We start from the raw sequence: 9602 nt of genomic DNA on the forward strand, positions 1-9602 counted from the left end.
AGAAGATCACTCAATGTCCCTTTTCAAAAGAAATTCTCAGGGTTAAGCCAAATTCTCATAACTCAGGGATTAATTACACAAATTTTGCATTTTCTTATATAAATTTTTAGCCTGCCAACTTTGCAGGTAGTTTCAGATAACATTCGGTCACTAGCTGCCATCAGTCCATCATGATTTGTCATGGTAATTTCTTCCTATCACTCTATCTCTTCTGCATTGCTGAGTAAACAGCGATCAACCTAAAGCATGTGGAAAACAAAGTAAATAGAGACTCAAAACAAAACAAAATGGGAATTGTGAGGTCAGTCTTTCAGCTTCAGGCTGTGGCAACCTTTCTAAGGAGTTTGCTTTGGTTCCCCAGTATCTCTATTTCAACCACACATATTTACTGATAGTTGTAATATGGTATTAATAATTTGTATGGGAAGAAGATACTAGCATTTCCAGACACGGAGTCCAAATAGTTTATTCTTCATTACCAAAGAGAAGTTTAGCCGAGGTCAGAGTTCTGTGCGCAGAACTGAGCTGGGCACAGAATTAAGAGCTTGAAAGAAGCTCTGAGGACAGTAAAGCAAAGGAGGGAGGTTTCTATCAATAGCTAATGTGTTCTCTATACTACTGGTAATCCTGAGCCTACGCATGTGTTTATTGTGCATTTAAATTTAGCACTGGAGCCCACCTCCCTCTCTTTCTGCTGCAGGGGCTAAAAACAACTCATATTTTGTGACAAGCTGTCACACTTTGTCCTTGTTTGAATAGGGATAAAACTATTACCAACCTTCCTCCTGGGCTGACAGAGAAAATTACCACTAACATGTAAATCCCATGGAAAGTATAAGATATTAGAGGCGAAAGGAAAGTGCTAGCCAAATGTTAAAGAAGACAATGATGAAAGAAAAAGAAAATCCTCTTCTCATTGTCCTCAGTAAATTGGAATCTGCTTTATTTAATTGGTGCAGATAGTTTCACTGTCCAAGCATCTGACTATAATCGCTTTACTACCGACAAATCTGTAAAAAGATAATTTTATCGCATTAAAAATATCTTATCACTATGACTATGACACGAACGCAATGGGGCAGCCACCCTTCTTATTTGATGAATCCAATTGGTTTTTATAAGGCAAATTTTTACTGGCAGATAAAAGCACTTTAAGATGAACTGTAAAATACGAGGGCAATGATATCTGGAACATTTTACCCGACTGAAAGCTTTACTGCTGTGGAGATACAAGCAGCTGACCTAATAAACTAGAGACTTGCAAAATTCATTCTATAAAAGTCCGGGATTTTACAGCTACACTGTCTTTTCAATTCCAAATGCAATCATGACATAAAATTGTTGCTAAAATCTCTCTCACACACTCTTTTGACTACTGTACTGTTTTGCGGAAAGATCACTCTGAATTCTTAAGTGAAAATAAGCACCTAATACCACAAACACCTGACAAAATGTTGATGCAATGTGCCAGCAATGAGCTATTAGGTTGGTGCAAAAGTAATTGCGGTATTTGCTGTTTAAAGTGACCTGATCTCCCCACTATTCATCCCACAACCATTCAGCCCTGCCACCTTCTCCTGCTCTGAGTGCTTTAACCAAGCTGAGGACATTTAACATTCAGCCTTTTTTCTGGGAGTCAGTCCAGTGTCTTCTACCTTCAAGACATGGGATTTCTTTATGTATCAGAAAAATAATGAGTGGAGTTTTATTAATGAAGAGAGACTTTTAAAAATAAATAGTTCTCAAGTATTTGCTTATAATGTTTGATGATATTAATTTTGCTGTCAAGTTTAACTTTTGTGAACTCATCATTGAATTAAAAATTGGGAGGAAAATACTCTCATTCCTTAACTAAAATGTTTACAGCTCTCATGTTCGACATGTTAGGATAATAAAAACAAAATGACTGTAGTATTTTAGCTGCCTCAGAACAGTTACAATAAAATGTAAATAATAAATATTTTACTGTAAGAATACTATTTCTATACTGTGTTCCTAATTCTATGAAAAACACATATTGTATATATATGTTTCAGTTATTAGTCTATTTCTTATTTTAGTATTGTTAATCCACATGGTATATTTCTGCTGAAAAGTCATAATTTGGAAAAGAAGCCTTAAAATATATGATTTACCAAAAATATTCATATCATCCTATATAAACATTCAAAGTCCTCTAAGCAACGTATTAATATTTTCTTTTTTCCATATCAAAAGTCTGAGATTGGAGAGGGTGCAATTTGCTGGTATTGGATCAGTGACCCTAAAATAGCATTGTGAATGTCTCTGACATGCTGTAGGCCTTTCCCTCATGTTCACAAGTTTGCTGCTATGAATCTGTGTTTCCTCCTCCAGTTCAGGCTGAGATCTCAAGTACTTTGTGCAACCTTACACAGGTGTGGAAGAAGATGGTTTGATGGGGTTAGCTGGGGCTGGGTACACCAACCTGCAGCATTTGTAAAGTGAAGAGTAGTGATCCTGGCTCTACACTTCATATTTTACTTCAAATAAATTTCAGAAAGACAAACCAAAAAGTACTAAAAGAAAACTTGATGGTTAAAAAAAAAAAACAAGAAAACAAAAAAAAAAGAAAACTGAGTGTTAGAGACCTTGCTAAATAAAACACAACTACCAGGTATCATAAGAGGAAAGACTGTTAAATTTAATTACATAAGATTCTACCCACAATACAATAAAAGAGACTGGACTTATCCTCCCATCTGAAAAACTAGACATGATCTATAAATCAACACTTTCCTGAACACTAGAATCAGGCAACAATGTACAGTGATCCTGAGAAATAGGGAACAAAGTAGTCAAGCTAAGTTTCTCCAAAGGTGAAATTAGACAGTATTTTAACTGCATGAAAATAAAAATAAAACATATTAGAATTTGTGGGAGGTTGCTAAATAAGTACGTCATGGGATTACAAAGGAGGATGATGAAATTTTTAGACTTTGTTCCCTATCATGATGTAAATAATGGTATAACAGGGATAGTCTTGGGTTAAAATTTATCGAAGCATACAGTTTATGTACAGTTTATTTTGTGTCAGCTACATCTCAATAAAGCTATTTCTCAAAAGCTCAAAATTTTGAATAAATGTGTTAATTATGCCTAAATAAATTTGTGAACAAAACATATTTTAATTACATCAGGCAAAAGAAAGAAATAAAAGGCATCCAAATTGAAAAAGAAGTTAATTCTCTGCTGATGACATGATCTTATACTTAGAAAAGCCTAAAGACTCCACAAGGCTCCTAGATTTGGTAAATGAATTCAATAAAGTTTCAGCCTACAAAATCTGTAGCATTTCTATGCACCAATAACAATCAAGCTGAGAAACAAATCAGGAAGTCAATCCCATTTACAATAGCTACAAAAAATATATATACCTAGGCATACACTTAATCAAGGGGGTGAAGGATCTATACAAAGAACACTACAAAACACTGATAAAATAAATTTTAGATAACGCAAACAAATGAACCAACATCTCACACTCATAGATTGGAAGAATCAGTATTATTAAAATGATTATACTGCCCAAGACAATTTCCAGATTCAATGCAATCCCTATCAAAATACCAGTGTCACTTATTTATTTACTCTTGTTTTGTTTTGTTTTGGGGGAACAAGTGGTTTCTGGTTACATGGATAAAGTCTTTAGTGGTAATTTCCAATATTTTGGTGCATCCATCACCTGAGCAGTGTACACGGTACCTAACGTGTGGCCTTTTATCCCTCACCCCTCTCCCACCCTTCCCTCTAAGTCACCAAAGTTCATTATATCATTCTTATGCCTTTGTGTCCTCATAGCTTAGCTCCCAATTATAAGTGAGAACATATGGTATTTGGTCTTTTTTACTTGAGTTACTTCATTTAGAATAACGGTCTTCAACTCCATCCGGGTTGCTGCAGATGCCATTATTTTGTTCCTTTTTATATCTAAGTAGTATCCTATGGTGTATATGTACCACATTTTATTTATCCACTCATTGGTTGCTGGGCATTTAGGCTGGTTCCATATTTTTGCAATTGTGAATTGTACTGCTATAAACATGTGTGCAGGGTCCTTTTCATATAATGACTTCTTTTCTTCTGGGTAGATACCCAGTAGTGAGACTTCTGGATGAAATGGTAGTTCTACTTTTAGTTCTTTAAGGAATTTCTATACTGTTTTCCATAGTGGTTGTACTAGTTTACATTCTCACCAGCAGTGTAAAAGTGTTTGCTTTTCACCACTTCCATGCCAACATCCATTAGTTTTTGATTTTTAAATTATGGCCATTCTTGCAGGAGTAAGGTGGTATCTCATCGATTTGCATTTCCCTGATAATTAGAGACGTTTAGCATTTTTCATATGTTTCTTGGCTATTTGTATATCTTCTTTTGAGAATTGTCTATTCATGTCCTTTGCCCACTTTTTGATGGGATTATTTGTGTTTTTCTTGCTGATTTGTTTGAGTTCCTTGTAGAGTCTGGACGTTAGTCTTTTGTCAGATGCATAGTTTGCAAATGTTTTCTCCCACTCTGTGGGCTGTCTGTTTACTCTGCTGATTATTTCTTTTTCTGTGCAGAAGCTTTTTAGTTTAATTAGGTCCCATCTATTTATTTTTGTTTTTGTTGTATTTGCTTTTGGGTTCTTGGTCATGAATTCTTTGCATAAGCCAATGTCTAGAGGAGTTTTTCCAATGTTATCTTTTAGAATTTTTATAGTTTCAGATCTTAAAGTTTTTCATCCATCTTGAGTTGATATTTGTGTAGGGTGAGAGATGAGGATCCAGTTTCATTCTTTTCTCTTTTTCTGAGATGGTATTTCACCCTTGTTGCCCAGGCTGGAGTGCAGTGGCACGATCTCTGCTCACTGCAACCTCCATTTCTGGGTTCAGGCAATTATCTCGCCTCAGCCTCCAAAGCTGCTGGGATTGCAGGCGCCCGCCACCACATCCAGCTAATTTTTGTATTTTTAGTAGAGATGGGCCAACACCCACCATGTTGGCCAGGCTGGTCCCAAACTCCTGATCTCAGGTAATCCACCTGCCTCGGCCTCTCAAACCACTGGGATTACAGACATGAGCCACCATGCCTGGCAGTTTCATTTTTTTACATATGGCTTGCTAATTATCCCAGCACCATTTGTTGAATAGGGTGTCCTTTACCCACTTTATGTTTTTGTTTACTTTGTCAAAGATCAGTTGGCTGTAAGTATTTGGCATCATTTCTGGGTTCTCTATTGTGTTCCATTGGTCTATGTGTCTTTTTTAATACCAGCACTGTTCTGTTTTGTAAACTATAGCCTTGTAGTATAGTTAGAAGTTGAATAATGTGATACTTCCAGGTTTGTTCTTTTTGCTTAGTCTTGTTTGGCTATGCAGGCTCTTTTAATTTTCTTTTCTTTTTTTTTTTTTTTTTTTGTCTGAGACAGAGTTTTGCTCTTGTTGCCCAGGCTGGAGTGCAATGGCGCAATCTCAGCTCAGTGCAACCTCCACCTCCTGAGTTCAAGTAATTCTCCTGCCTCAGTTTCCCAAGTAGCTGGGATTACAGGCATGCATCACCACATCAGGTTAATTTTGTATTTTTATTAGAGACAGGGTTTCTCCATGTTGGTCAAGCTGATCTCAAACTCCTGAACCCAGGTGATCCGCCTGCCTTGGCCTCCAAAAGTGTTGGGATTAGAGGTGTGAGCCACCATGCCCAGCCTGGCTCTTTTATGGTTCCATGTCAATTTTAAGTTTGTTTTTTTTTTTTTTTTCCTAGTTCCGTGAAGAATGATGATGGGCATACTTTGATGGTATTGCAGTGAATCTGTGTATTGCTTTTGGCAGTATGGTCATTTTCACAATATTGATTCTACCCATCCATGAGCATGGAATGTGTTTCCATTTGTTTATGTCATTTATGCTTTCTTTCAGCAGTGTTTTGTAGTTTTCCTTGTAGAGATCTTTTACCTCCTTAGTTAAGTGTATTCCTAAGTATTTTATTTTTTTGCAGCTGTTGTAAAAGGGATTGAGTTTTTGATTTGTTTCTCAGCTTCATCATTGTTGGTGTATAGCAGTGCTACTGACTTGTGTATGTTTATTTTGTATCCTGAAACTTTACTGAATTTATTTATCAGATCTAGGAGCTTTTTGGATGAGTCTTTAGGGTTTTCTAGGTATACAATCATATAAACGGCAAACAGCGACAGTTTGACTTCGTCTTTACCAATTTGAATGGCCTTTATTTCTTTGTTTTGTCTGATTACTCTGGCTAGGACTTCCAGTACTATGTTGAATAGAAGTGGTGAAAGTGGGCATCCTTGTCTTGTTCCAGTTTTCAAGGGGAATGCTTTCAACTTTTCCCTGTTTAGGGTAATGTTGGCTGTTGGTTTTTCATAGATGGCTTCTATTACCTTGAGGTATGTCCCTTCTGTGCCAATTTTGCTGAGGGCTTTAATCATAAAGTTATACTGGATTTTGTCAAATGCTTTTTCTGTATCTATTGAAATGATCATGACTGTTACTTTTAATTCTGTTTATGTGGTCTATCACATTTATTGACTTGCATATGTTAAACCATCGCTGCATCCCTGTTATGAAACTCACTTGATCATGGTGTATTATCTTTTTTGATATGCTTTTGGATTTGGTTAGCTAGTATTTTTGTGAGGATTTTTGCATCTGTATTCATTGGGGATATTGATATGTAGTTTTTTATTTGTTTGTTTGTTATGTCTTTTCCTGGTTTTGTATTAGGGTGATACTGGCATTATAGAATTATTCAGGGGAGATTCCCTCTTTATCTTTTGAAATAATTTCAGTAAGATTGATACCGATTCTTCTTTGAATGTCTCATTGAACTTAGCTGTGCGTCCATCTGGTCCTGAACTTTTTTTTTTTTGTTGGCAATTGTTTTTATTACTGATTCAATCTCGCTACTTTTATAGGTTTGTTCAGATTTTTATATTTCTTCCTTATTTAATCTAGGAGAGTTGGATATTTCCAAGAATTTATCTGCATCTTCTAGATTTTCTAGATTGTGCTCATAAAGGTGTTTGTAGTAGCCTTGGACAATCCGTTTGTATTTCTGTGATATCAGTTTTAATATCTCCCATTTCATTTCTAATTGAGCTTATTTGGATCTTCTCTCTTCTTTTCTTGGTTAATATTTCTGACCATCTATCAATTTTATATATCTTTTCAAAGAACTAGCTTTTTGTTTCATTTATCTTTTGTATTTATTGTTGTTTCAATGTCATTTAGTTCTGAATTTATCTTTGTTAAATTTTTTCTTCTGCTGGTTTGGGTTTGGTTTCTTCTTGTTTCTCTAATTCCTTGAGATGTGACCTTACACTATCTATTTACACTCTTTCAGCTTTTTGATGTAAGAATGTAATATTATTAACTTTCTTCTTAGTACTGCTTTTGTACAATATATGCTGTCTCCCAGAGGTTTTGCATGTAATTGTATATTTTGAGAGTTCCTTTTGGGGTTAATTTCCAGTTTTATTCCACTGTGGTCTGAGAGGATACTTGATATAATTTCAGTTTTCTTGTATTTATTGAGATTTGTCTTGTGACCTATTATATGGTGTATCTTGGAGAATGTTCCCTGTACTGAAGAAAAGAATGTGTATTTTGCAGTTGTTGGGTCAAGTGTTCTGTAAATATCTGTTAAGTCCATTTTTTCTAGGGTGTAGTTTCAGTCCATTGTTTCTTTATTGACTTTCTGTCTAGATGAACTATTGCTGTCAGTGGAATATCAAAGTCCCCTATTAATATTGCATTGCCATTTATTTCATTTATTAGGTCTAGTAGTAATTGTTTTATTAATCTGAGACTTCCAATATTAGGTGCATATATATTTAGATTGTGATATTTTCCTGTTGAACTAATCCTTTTATCATTATATAATGTCACTTTTTGTATTTTTTACATTTGTTGCTTTAAAGTCTGTTTTGTCTGATATAAGAATAGCTACTTCCGTGTGCTTTATGTTTCCATTTGCATGGAATATCTTTTTCCATCCCTTCACCATAAGTTTATCTGAGTCATTATATATTAGGTGAGTCTCTTGGAGACAGCAGGTAATTGGTTGATGGATTTTTATCTATTCTGCCATTCTGTATCTTTTAAGTGGCTCATTTAGGCCACTTATATTCAATGTTTGTATTGAGATGTGAGGTACTGTTGTGTTCATCATGCTAGTTGTTGCCTTAATACCTTGTTTTTTTCATTGTGTTATTATTTTATAGGCCCTGTGAGATGTATGCTTTAAGAAGGTTCTATTTTTGTGTATTTTAAGGTTTTGTATCAAGATATAGAACTCCTGTTACCAGCTCTTGTATGCTCTTGGTAGTGGTGAACCTTCAGCATTTGTTTGTCTGAAAAAGACTTTATCTCTCCTTTGTTTATGAACCTTAGTTTTTCTGGATGCAAAATTCTTGGCTGACAATTATTTTGTTTCAGGAAGCTAAAGATGGGACCCCAATCTCTTCTGAGTTGTAAGGTTTCTGCAGAGAAATCTGGTGTTTATCTGATAGGTTTTCCTTTATAGGTTATCTGATACTTTTGTCTCACAGCTCTTAAATTATTTCCTTCATCTCGACTTTAGATAACTTGATGACTATGTGCCTAGGTGATGATCTTTTTCCAATGAATTTGCCAGGTGTTCTTCGAGCTTCTTGTATTTAGATGTCTAGATTTCTTACAAGGTCAAAGAAGTTTTCCTCAATCATTGAAAAATAAGTTTTTCAAACTTTAAGATTTCTCTTCTTTTTCAGAAACAACAGTTATGCTTAGGCTTGGCCATTTAACATAATCCCAAATTTCTTGGAGCCTTTTTTTTTTTTAAATTATTTCTTCTTTGTTTTTGTCTGACAGACTTAATTTAAAAACCTTGCCTTTGAGCTCTGAATTCCTTTCTTCCACTTGTTCTAGTCTATTGCTAAAACTTTACACTGTAATTTGTATTTCACTGAATGTGTCTTTCATTTCCAGAAGTTGTGATTGTTTTTCTTTTCTATTTCTCTGGAGAATTTTCATCCATATCCTGTATTGATTTTTAAATTTCATTAAGTTGGATTTCACCTTTCTCTGGTATCTCCTTGAGTACCTTATTAATCAACTTTCTGAATTCTTTGTCTAGAACTACAGAGATTTCTTCTTGGTTTGGAACCATTGCTGAAGATCTAGTGTGATCTTTTGGGTGTGTTATAAAACCCTGTTTTGTCATATTACCAGAATTACTTTTCTAGTTCCTCATCATTTGGGTAGACTATTTCAGTGGAAAGGTCTGGAACTCAAGGCCTGCTGTTCATATTCTTTTGTCTCACAGGGTAATTCCTTGGCATGGTGTTCTCCTCTTTCCCCTAGTGATGGGGATTCCCAGGAGCCAGACCGCAATGATTGTTATTGTTCTTCTGAGTCTAGCCACCCAGCCAGGCTACCAGACTCTGGGCTGATTCTGGAGAATGTCTGCGAAGAGTTCTGTGATGAGATCTGTCTTCAGGTCTCCTAGCTGTAGATTCCAGCACCTGCTCTGGTGGAGGTGGTAGGAGACTGCTATGGACTCTGTGGAAGTCTTTGGTTGTAGATATGTTGAGTGTGCTGGCTTCCTTG

Source organism: Hylobates moloch, unplaced genomic scaffold (assembly GCF_009828535.3).
Source record: "Hylobates moloch isolate HMO894 unplaced genomic scaffold, HMol_V3 SCAFFOLD_2, whole genome shotgun sequence".
In the NCBI taxonomy this organism is placed as follows: domain Eukaryota; kingdom Metazoa; phylum Chordata; class Mammalia; order Primates; family Hylobatidae; genus Hylobates; species Hylobates moloch.